The sequence below is a fragment of the Camellia sinensis genome, chromosome 6 (assembly GCF_055761805.1).
Source record: "Camellia sinensis isolate YWXY chromosome 6, ASM5576180v1, whole genome shotgun sequence".
NCBI lineage: Eukaryota > Viridiplantae > Streptophyta > Magnoliopsida > Ericales > Theaceae > Camellia > Camellia sinensis.
This window is the reverse complement of record NC_138966.1, coordinates 125,038,110-125,050,620: the sequence shown is the minus strand read 5'-3', so window position 1 is coordinate 125,050,620 and position 12,511 is coordinate 125,038,110. Positions and strand designations below refer to the sequence as shown.

The following is a 12,511-nucleotide window of genomic DNA, read 5'->3' as shown; positions in this document are numbered from 1 at the left end:
TCTATACACAATGCATATAAACACAAAGGTTCTATACACAATCAATCAATACATAAAATTAATGTATTCAATCCACCGTCATACTCTACGACACATTCAATCGATTAGTTTTAGTTTGCCTAATCATCTTGCATTGTCTACAACAAACACGACTATCCTCCACCGATAGCCCAAAGCAGTTATTTCTAAACAGAAAATAAATGCACAAATGGATATTAAATCAACATTTCAACTAGGTGAGTGATAAATAATCCAACTACACCCCTTTTTATCCCATGACTTCCCAAATCAATTCCTCATTTCTCATAATTAATTATGCAAATTAATTAACCAATGTAATTAGGGCATTTTCCATAATTTACATTACAACCCTTAGGTTCCATTTTCATTAATGTTTTAACATTAATTTCACTTTTCCATGCCAAACATGCATTTAGGTTTTATATGATTAAAACCCCAACTTTTGCAAAATTACACAAAGGCTCGAACTTCCTCAAAATTACCCAACAACTCCCAACATATCGAAATGCCAAAATTTAAAGACAAAACTCATAAAGAGAAGTAGGATATCCCTACCTCAAAGTTTGAGCTCCAATGGAGATGAAGACCAAAACCAAAATGCTTCAAATTCCAAAAATTTTAGATTAAAATGTAGCCCTCGACGATCAACACAACTTTCGTAAAGACCAAAAGTGAGCAAACAACTCCTACTAGAACAAATCTAAGAGAGAAGGGCCGGTCCTAGAGTGAGAAGCTCTGAAAATGGCTTTTTGGAAAAGTAAGAGAGAGAAAAGATCTTGAAAAAGTGATCCAAAAGTCGGATCTCGAATTTATATAATAGTCGCCCCGCTCGAGCGTCAAACTCCTCGCTCGAGCGGCAATCACAGACTCCCGCTCGAGCGGCCAATCCCCCACTCGAGCTCCGGATGCACACTCCCAGAACTTTTACAGAACCAGGTATCCGCTCGAGCGTCAACCCTCCCGCTCGAGCGTCACACACAACAACCCGCTCGAGCGTCAAAACTCTCGCTCGAGTGTACAACTCTGCAGAGGAGAAACTGGAAGATGGAAAACTACGCTCGAGCGTCGAAAACCCAGCTCGAGCGGACAGACAACAACGAAGGGCCCGCTCGAGCGTCAGAATCCCCGCTCGAGCGTGAAGGCCAAAATCTGGGCAACTACTCTTGGTTTCTAAGTTCAACCAACCTGTTTCAAAATCGCCCAACACATCCTATAACTCAAGTACAAAGTAAGAAAGGATGTACACCAGGTAATAATCAACTACTATCATCCACGGACACATGTCCGGATCACTGTATAACAAGGGTAAACCCGGGATCGCTATAACCTCCCCCCCTTAAAGAATTTCGTCCCCGAAATTAAACACAAGTTTTTCAAAAACAGGTTTTCTCCATTTCCAACAATATTACGACATGATATTTAAACATTTCGACCCATTACCGGTCAATTCCGTCCCTTTTCAAGAGGTATTTCACAATGTATATTATAAGTGCATTATTATCATGCAGTTTCCTTCCATTTCCAACCATTTTCAACACGCATGGTTCACAGTTCATATCATTATCAATATACATGATACAACTCCAATTCTACAATATAGCCAACATATGCAACATCATAATCAACTCCCATATCAAGGTAAGTTCTACAATATACTTCCATTAAACCAAAACATTACCAATGTTTTACAACTTAAGACATATATAAAGCTCTTAAGTCCAGCAATATTACAAAATCTAAATACAAGATTACTCACCAATAAACAAGTCCGGATATTTCTCGCGGACTTCCAACTCACGTTCCCAAGTGGCTTCCTCCACTCCGTGATGTTTCCACAAAACCTTCACTAAATGGATGGTCTTGCCACGCAGGACTTGATCCCGTCTATCCAAGACCAGAACTGGTCTCTCCTCATACGAGGCATCCTCATCTACCTCTAAGTCGGTCCAATCTAATACATGCGATGGATCCGGCTCATACTTCCGAAGCATACTAACATGAAAGACGTCATGTACTCCGGACAACTGCGGCGGCAAGGCCAAACGATAAGCAACCTCGCCAATCCTCTCAAGGATCTCAAAAGGCCCAATAAACCGAGGGGATAACTTCTCACTCTTCCCGAACCTCATCAAACCTCACCTAGGTGATATTTTCAAGAAGACGTGATCACCTACCTCAAACGCCAAAGGCCTCCTCCTACGGTCGGCATAAGATTTCTGATGACTCTGGGTTGTAACCAGCCTCCTACGGATAAGTTCAACTTTCTCCGTCATCTCCCTAACCAACTCCGGACCCAACAAAGGTGCATCACCCACCTCGGCCCAACAAACTGGAGACCTACACGGTCAGCCATACAAGGCCTCAAATGGTGCCATGCCGATACTAGACTGAAAGCTGTTGTTGTAGGCAAACTCCACCAATGGCAAGTGCCTCTCCCACGTCCCACTAAAGTCAAGGACACAACCCCGAAGCATATCCTCAAGGATCTGAATAGTACGCTCGGACTGCCCGTCAGTCTGAGGATGGTAGGCCGTACTAAAGGTCAACTTAGTACCCAAGGCACTCTGCAAACTCTGCCACAACCTAGCAGTAAAACGAGGATCTCTATCTGAGACGATCGTCACTGGGACCCCGTGCAATCTCACTATGTCCCGAATATACAAGTCGGCGAGATGATCCACCGAATCTCTCACACGCATGGGAATAAAGTGCGCCGACTTAGTCAACTGGTCTACAACCACCCAAATAGCATCACTACCCCGCTGAGTCCTCGGAAGACCTACAACGAAGTCCATAGTGACATGCTCCCACTTCCACTCGGCAATAGGCAAGGGTTGCAACAAACCCGCTGGCCTCTGATGCTCGGCCTTCACTTGCTGGCAAGTAAGGCACTTCGATACGAAAACAGCCACATCTCTCTTCATACCCCGCCACCAAAACTGGCGACCCAAATCCCGATACATTTTAGTGCCTCCCGGATGCACTGCAAGGCGCGAAAGATGAAACTCTCGGAGTACTTCCTTTCAGCAAGACTCCGGCACAAACAAACGGTCTCGGTATCTCACACTCTGGTCGGGATACACCGTCAAACCCTTCTCAACTTTCCCACCGGAGATCTTCTCTTGGAAGGACTCTACCTCACGGTCACCTCTCTGCGCCTCTAACACTCTAGTTACAAGTGTAGGCTGCGCAACAACAAAAAACAAGGCCGCAGCCTCAACAGATTCGCCCAGATGCAAATCAAACTCGCCAAGTGTACCCATCATCTCCCATTCCCGGATGGCTATACAAGCTACATCACTAATGGATTTTCTACTAAGGGCATCGGCCACAACATTGGCCTTTCCCGGGTGATAATGCAACTCAAAGTCGTAGTCCTCAATGAACTCCATCCATCTCCTCTGCCTCAAATTCAAGTCTCTCTGTGTAAACAGATACTTCAAACTCTTGTGGTTCGAGAACACCTCGAACTTCTCACCATAAAGGTAGTGCCTCCAAATCTTCAAGGCAAAGATCACTGTTGCTAACTCTAGGTCGTGTGTGGGGTAATTCTTCTCGTGAATTTTTAACTGACGTGAGCCATAAGCTACCACTTTCCCTTCTTGCATCAACACACAACCCAAACCCTCTCGCGAGGCATCACAATAAACCGCATAACCCAACCCTCTCTCCGGAATAATCAAAACCGGAGCGGTGGTCAATCTACCCTTCAGCTCTTGGAACGACTTTTCACAAGTCTCACTCCACACAAACTTGACCCCTTTCCGCGTCAATCTAGTCGAAGGCGAAGCTAGCCTGAAGAAATCCTTCACAAACCGACGGTAATAGCCAGCTAATCCCAGAAAACTGCGGATCTCAAACACGCTCTTAGGCTGTGCCCAATCTTGCACTGCCTCTACCTTGGACTCATCAACAGACACCCCTTTTCCGGATACTACATGGCCTAAGAACTTGACTTCTCCCAGCCAGAACTCACACTTCCCAAACTTGGCGTACAGCCTATGGGCTCTAAGTAACTCAAGCACTACTCTCAAGTGTGCCTCGTGCTTCTCCTCAGAAGACGAATAGATAAGAATGTCGTCCACGAAAACGACTACAAATCGATCTAAGAATTCCCGGAATATCCGGTTCATCAAGTCCATAAAGACTGCCGGTGCATTGGTGAGCCCAAATGGCATCACCAGAAACTCATAATGGCCATACCGCGTACGAAATGCCGTTTTCGGAATATCCTCCTCCCTGACCCTCAACTGGTGGTAACCCGATCTCAAGTCTATCTTAGAGAAACAGAGAGAACCCTTCAACTGGTCAAACAAATCATCTATACGGGGCATAGGGTACTTATTCTTGACCATAGCTCGATTCAACTTTCGGTAGTCGATACACAATCTCAAGGCACCATCTTTCTTCTTAGCAAAGAGGGCCGGTGCTCCCCACGATGAAACACTAGGGCGAACAAAACCCTTATCTAGCAATTCATGGAGCTGAACTTTCAACTCAACCAACTCTGCTGGAGCAAAACGGTAAGGTGCCATAGAAATCGGCGCCGTGCTGGGCACTAGATCAATAGAGAACTCTATCTCTCGGTGAGGTGGCAAACTAACAAGGTCTTCGGGAAAGACATCCGAATACTCGCAAACCACCCTCGGCAATACAAGCTGGGTCTCACCACTCTCACCACTCTCAAAGCTAGCAAGTAGACCACTAAGCTCACTTCGCCCTCGCGAATCATACCCCGGTGGCAAAACACTACCAACCCGGTCTCCCAAGAAATGGAACCACTCCCCGCTCAAGGTACATAACGTGACCCTCTGGCGGTAGCAATCGATAACAGCCCGGTATGACGATAGCCAGTCCATACCCAAAATAACATCAAAGCCCTTCATGGGCATGACAACAAACGGAAAAGGAAGCCTATGGTCGGCGACCTCTATATCACAACCTCTAACACCTTGTTTCAAAATCAGTTCACCCCCAAGTGGTGACACTACACAAATAGGAGATGCTAACTGTGCTAACTCCAATTCCAAAACAGATGCAAATGCAGCAGATACAAAAGAATGAGATGCACCCGTGTCAATCAACACACTAGCAACCGAGTTGCAAAACAGAAAAGTACCTCTCACTACCGATGGAGCCGGTACTAAATCCTGCGCGGTAACAGCATACACGCGCCCTGTGTGCCCCTGATCCCCCTGCTCACCTCTAGGAGCATACGACTGCTGTACTGACTGGGACGACGAAGCCCCCGGATTGGCCCTCGAGGCCTGCACAGACTAAGCTGGCTGAAAACTCTGCGTCTGCCTGGAACCAGACGCCCCTGAAGTAGCACTCAACTGTGGGCAAAACCTCTTCAGGTGCCCAAGCTGACCACACTGATAACAAGACAAGGACTGGCCCCTGCCCTGACTCTGGCCCTGAGGTCTAGCTGAAGAAGAAGCAGCTCGCTGACCCCCTCCCTTCTGCGGGCAAACCGAAACTTTGTGACCCAGCTGGCCACACTTGTAACAGGTGAAATCCCCCTGACCACCTCTCCTAGAGCCTGCACTCGGCACTAGAAAGGTCGACCTAGCCAAACCACCTTGAGACTGCTGAGGATTAGGACCCCTCTGTCTCCTGCCATCACCCTGACCATCTTGGCTCCTCTTGGAGCCTCTCTGCCCCTCATCCTCCTCCTGCATCAAGAGCTCCATATGAGCTGCAACATCCACCAACCGTCTATACTCTCAGATGAAAGATCCACCAACCCTTATCTTGAGGCCTCGCCTCAGCTTCCGCTCAAACTCAAAGCAACGGCGTTCCTCGGACGCCACTAGTTCAGGTGCAAACCTGGATAGACTAGTAAAAGTAGCCTCAAACTCGGCCACTGACATGCTCTGCTGCTTAAGCTGGCAAAACTGCTCCCTCAGCTTCTCCCTTGAAGCTGAAGATAAAAACTTCTCCTGGAAAGCATTCGCAAATGCCTCCCATGCACCACCAACACTGCCCTTCTCGTACTTCCACCATTGACCGCATCTCCCTTCAGTTGGAAGGATGCCAAGGTCACCTTAAGAGCCCCGTCCTCGATGCCAAGCATCTCGAACGTCTTCTCCATTTGTTCCAACCACTCGTCAGCCTTAAGTGGCTACTTCGGATCCCCAACAAATTCGTCCGGGTTAGACCGGAAGAACTCCCTCTTCAAGAAAGAAGGTCCAGCCTCAGTAACTTGATTTTCAGCTCTGAGAATACCCAAAGCTCCCGCTATCTCTCGGGCCAAGGCGCCCATAGCCTGCTGACCCGCTGGCTCGGCCAAGTTGGCCTGACCAACTCCCTCCTGCACTGCCGGAATATCATCCGGTAAAGGTACTTCCTGCCTCGCAGGCCTACCACGCCTAGCACCTCTTCCTCGTCCTGACATCCTAATAAAGGTAACACAGAACGTTAGCACATTCACAAATGTGCCAAAACTAAACACTCACGTCCTAATGCATGGACAACTGTAATTCACTCCACGTAAGCACATAAACACATAAGCACTTACGAATTTCATCTCCGGATAATGATAGTCCCGAGGCGTTACTAGAGTTCTGGTTAGAAACAGCATTGATCAAGTGCCTTTCCAACAAGACTCATAGAAACCCAAGGATCCAATCAACATCCTAGAAACTAAATCCCATACCCACATAGTCACATAAGCATGTTATCAATTAAACACATAGCATGCAACACTATTCTGAGTCTCTATCAAGCGAGACAAACCCATTGTGATCCTAATCACTTCCCACGTACCCAAAGTATTCGAACCCGGTACGCTCTGATACCAAGTTGTAACGCCCTCAAAATAACACATTAAACCCATCAATATAGACATGCATTGGTAATAAAGATAAACATTCTTCTATTCATCAGAGTAGTTCTTTACAAAATTATTGCATGTTAATCAACAAAAACAAATGCCCTACGGGCTTACAGCTTTCCAAGTTAACACTTGGTTACAACAAAAAGAGTGCTAACTCATTTACACATTAAGCCCTTGGCTTGAATATACATGTAATACATCAAAAGGGAAAAGACAACAAAAGTCTGCCCGCCTCTAGGCTCCCAAGCTACGTCCTTGGAGGTGGCATGCTACCTGTACCTGAAAATGATGTTCCCATATAGGGTGAGCCACAGCCCAGCAGAGATATACTAAACCAACTATGAGCAATGACTAAAAGATTAGCAATTGATAGATGGCCAACACCGATACATCCGCATATATCACGTCACAATTTCATAACATACGAGTCTATGTCACTTTCCATTTTCCATCATTATTTAATAGATAAGCATATTAGCTATATCAACACATCAACAGATAAACATCTTACGCATCAACAGATAAGCATATAAGCTGTATCCACACTTCACTAGACAAGCATACGAGCTGTATCTACACTTCTCAAAGATAAGCCTATGAGTTGTATCTTCATTTCACTAGACAAGCATATGAGCTGTATCTACACTTCTCAAAGATAAGCCTATGAGTTGTATCTTCATTTCACTAGACAAGCATATGAGCTGTGTCTACGGAGTTCATCCCCCATCTTCTCCAATCCTATCCGGTTTAGAGGTACATCCCTCATCTTCCCCTAAACCGCGGAGTACATCCCCCATCTCCTCCTCTATACACAATGCATATAAACACAAAGGTTCTATACACAATCAATCAATACATAAAATTAATGTATTCAATCCACCGTCATACTCTATGACACATTCAATCGATTAGTTTTAGTTTGCCTAATCATCATGCATTGTCTACAACAAACACGACTATCCTCCACCGATAGCCCAAAGCAGTTATTTCTAAACAGAAAATAAATGCACAAATGGATATTAAATCAACATTTCAACTAGGTGAGTGATAAATAATCCAACTACACCCCTTTTTATCCTATGACTTCCCAAATCAATTCCTCATTTCTCCTAATTAATTATGCAAATTAATTAACCAATGTAATTAGGGTATTTTCCATAATTTACATTACAACCCTTAGGTTCCATTTTCATTAATGTTTTAACATTAATTTCACTTTTCCATGCCAAACATGCATTTAGGTTTTATATGATTAAAACCCCAACTTTTGCAAAATTACACAAAGGCCCGAACTTCCTCAAAATTACCCAACAACTCCCAACATATCGAAATGCCAAAATTTAAAGACAAAACTTATAAAGAGGAGTAGGATATCCCTACCTCAAAGTTTGAGCTCCAATGGAGATGAAGACCAAAACCAAAATGTTTCAAATTCTGAAATTTTCAGATTAAAATGTAGCCCTCAACGATCAACACAACTTTCGTAAAGACCAAAAGTGAGCAAACAACTCCTACTAGATCAAATCTAAGAGAGAAGGGCCGGTCCTAGAGTGAGAAGCTCTGAAAATGGCTTTTTGGAAAAGTAAGAGAGAGAAAAGATCTTGAAAAAGTGATCCAAAAGTCGTATCTCGGATTTATATAATAGTCGCCCCGCTCGAGCGTCAAACTCCCCGCTCGAGCGGCAATCACAGACTCCCACTCGAGCGGCCAATTCCCCGCTCGAGCTCTGGATGCACACTCCCAGAACTTTTACAGAACCAGGTCTCCGCTCGAGCGTCACACACAACAACCCGCTCGAGCGTCAAAACTCCCGCTCGAGCGTACAACTCTGCAGAGGAGAAACTGGAAGATGGTAAACTACGTTCGAGCGTCGAAAACCCAGCTCGAGCGGACAGACAACAACGAAGGGCCCGCTCGAGCGTGAGAATCCCCGCTCGAGCGTGAGAATCCCCGCTCGAGCGTGAAGGCCAAAATCTGGGCAACTACTCTTGGTTTCTAAGTTCAACCAACCTGTTTCAAGCTCGCCAAACACATCCTATAACTCAAGTACAAAGTAAGAAAGGATGTGCACCAGGTAATAATCAACTACTATCATCAACGGACATATGTCCGGATCACTGTACAAGAAGGGTAAACCCGGGATCGCTATACTTTAAATTCAACAAATACAACTCAATTTCCATATAATCAAACTAATTCATGTTCTTGACCATTAATCAAACTTGAATTCACAATTTACAATATTAAACTCATGAATTCACTTACCTAGAGGCTCAATTCTTCCCATCTATGGTCAAATCTAGAGTTGGCCTTCAAATATTCAAGCTTCAATGATCAACTTTAACCCTCTCCCTCTCTAGCCGGCCCTCTCTCTCTCTCTTAAGGTTAGAATCAGCCAAAATGAAGCTAAAGGGGGAATTTGAGGGTGTAGTGCCTCATTACAACAATTCCCACTAATTCTAATTTAATAATAATAAATAATTGGGCACTAATTCATCAATTAAATCAATTAATTCTGATCCGAATTAATTTTTCAATTAAACTTCACCGTATGCTCTAAAAATTATGCCAATCACAATGGCGCGACCAATTTTGGTTTCGGTGGCCGATAGGACTTTCAATTTAATTTTCAAAACAGACAATCAAACAGATATTCCTACGCTGAATAGATAGAAATTCAAAACCACATATTTTCACATAATGGCACACAAAATCATATTAAACACATAATCACATTCATGTTAAGGACCAATTAATACATTACAGAACAGGGATATCACAGGCATAGTGAAAAATCTCAAGTGAAGTTTGAGGAGTGGACGTAGGCCGAGTTGAAGTCGAACCACTATAAATTTGTTTGCCTCTTTCTCCCTTATCTCTTTATTTTATTTAAATTGTTGTAGCTATATTTCACATTTTCACTGTACGAAAATCATTAACTGACATAGTTGTTAAAACACTTGTTTTTAATTATTTTTATTTCATTAACTATATTTATCTATTGTGCTAGTCATAATTTTTATTAGGGTATTATTAATTTTTAATTGTAAAAACCTAATTCACCCCTCCTCTGAGGTTGTCTTTTGGGTAACAATTGATATCAGAGCCTAGACTCTTGTTTGATATTTAACCATCTCAGAGTTTCGATTTATGGCAACCTTAGCTAGCACTGCTGAAGGACAAGTCATTGATAGGCCACCACTATTTGATGGAAACAAGTATAGTCATTGGAAAGATAAGATGACCCTATACCTTCAAGCCACTGATTATGCTATGTGGATTATTGTCACCAAAGGTCCAAAAATTCCTACTAAATTAGTAGACAATATTAGTGTACCTAAAACTAAAGATGAATCTAATGAGAGGGATCACAAATTATTGCAAGCCAATGCTAAAGCCAAACTCACTCTTGTTTGTGGATTAAACTCTAAGGAATATAATAGAATTTCATGTTGTGATTTGGCAAAAAAAATTTAGGACAAACTAGAGGTAACGTATGAAGGTAAAAACCAAGTGAAGGAATCTCGTATTGATATGCTTGTTCATAGTTATGAATTATTTAAAATGAACTCTGATAAATCTATTTCAAGTATGTTTACTAGATTTATTAAAATTGTAAACTCTTTGAAATCTCTTGGCAAAATTTATACTAACAGTGAGTTGATGAGAAAAATTCTTAGGTGTTTACCAAAGAATTGGGAAGCAAAGGTCACCGCCATTATAGAAGCCAAAGATCTCTCCACACTTGGATTAGATGAGCTTATGGGTTCCCTTATGACTCATGAGATCACCATAAAAGGACATGAGGATGTTAAAAACAAAAAGAAAAGTGGAATTGCATTCAAAGTCTCATCAAATGAAGAAGAACATGAAAATTCCAGTAAGGATGAAAGCTATGCCATGTTTAGTAGAAATCTCAAAAAGCATTTCAAGAAAAACAATTATGGAGGAAGAAGACCTTTGAAAAAAGAGTACAACAAAGATAACAAGAAAGAACCGATTATTTGCTGAGTGCAAAAATCCTAGACATATTAAGATAAATTGTCCAAAATTAAAAAAACCATGAAAAAAACTACAAAAGAAACAAGAAGGCCATGGTAGTAGCTTGGAGAGAAAGTGAAGTAGCCAACTTGTGTCTCATAGCTCTTGAAGATGAAGACTCTACTCAAGATGAGGTAACTACTCTTTATGAAGAACTTGAACGTGCATTCCATAAACTATAAGATGAATTTAGAAAAGTTTGTGCCAAAAATAATGTGTTAAAAAAATCTACTGCATCTTTATCTAGCAATGTAAAAGAATTAAATAAAGAAAAAATTATTTTGAAAAATGATTTTGACACCATCTCTAATGAGAAAACTGTTTTAAAAAACAATGTTGATGATTTAACAAAAACACTTGAAAATTTTGTAAAAGGTAGAAATAATCTCAACATGCTTCTTGGAAATCAAAAATGTGTTTTCGATAAAGCGGGCATTGGATATGATCCTATTAAGAAACAAAAGAATCTCAATACAATTTTTGAAAAGGCACCGCTCATGACACACCCTCATATTGCTTGTTATTATTGTAGAAAGAAATGCCATTGTATATCTTATTGTCCATTCAAAAAGAATATGAACATGAGAATTAAAAAAATTTGGACTATTAAGGGATTTAACAAAACTAACCAAGAAGGACCCAAGAAATTATGGGTACCAAAAACCAACATTTGATTGTCATCTTATAGGTTTACTTTAAGTCCAAAGCTAAAGAAGTGAAGTGGTACCTTGATAGTGGACGTTCCAGACACATGACTGGAGATAAATCCTTCTTTAGTAAACTATCACCGAAAGATGGAGGATTTGTTACTTTTGGAGACAACAAGAAAGGAAAAATCATCGGTATTGGTAGCATCGGTATTTCTCCTAACCCTTCTATTGAAAATATTTTACTTGTTGATGGACTTAAGCATAACCTACTTAGTATTAGTCAATTATGTGATAAAAGTAATCGAGTTATTTTTGATAAATCGCATTGCATAATTGAAAACACAAATGATCATAAAGCTTTATTCGTTGGTAATCTCCATAATAATGTTTATGTTTTTCATCTTCATGATCTCTATGCTAGTGATGTTAAATGTTTATACGTTAATAATGAAAATAGTTGGTTATGGCATAGAAGACTTGGTCATGCTCATATGGATTTAATTACTAAAGTTTTGAGAAAGGATTTGGTCATTGGACTTCCAAAAATTAAATTTGAAAAATGTCATCTTTGTTGTGTTTGTCAACAAGGAAAAAAAAGCTAAAATATCATTTAAATCAAAATTTCATATTTTCACAACTAGACCTTTACAACTATTGCATATGGATTTATTTGGTCCTTCAAGGATATCTAGTCTAGGTGGTAAACATTATTGTCTTGTTATAGTTGATGATTAACCAAGATTTACATGAGTTATGTTTTTAGCACACAAAGATGAAACATTTTCTTCTTTTACAAAACTCTGTCGTAGAATTCAAAATGAAAAAGGCTTTCTTATTACTAATATTCGAACAGACCATGGTAGAGAACTTGAAAATGAGAAATTTGAATTATTTTGTGATGAACATGGTATTGGACATAATTTTTCAGCACCTAGAACCCCTCAACAAAATGGTGTAGTAG

At 41.5% G+C, this 12,511-nt stretch overlaps 1 pseudogene; it reads right to left on the bottom strand.

Moving 5' to 3' along the window:
• LOC114285343 (structural maintenance of chromosomes protein 2-1-like) overlaps window positions 1-12,511 on the bottom strand; it is an 88,047-nt pseudogene that overhangs the window by 41,988 nt on the left and 33,548 nt on the right.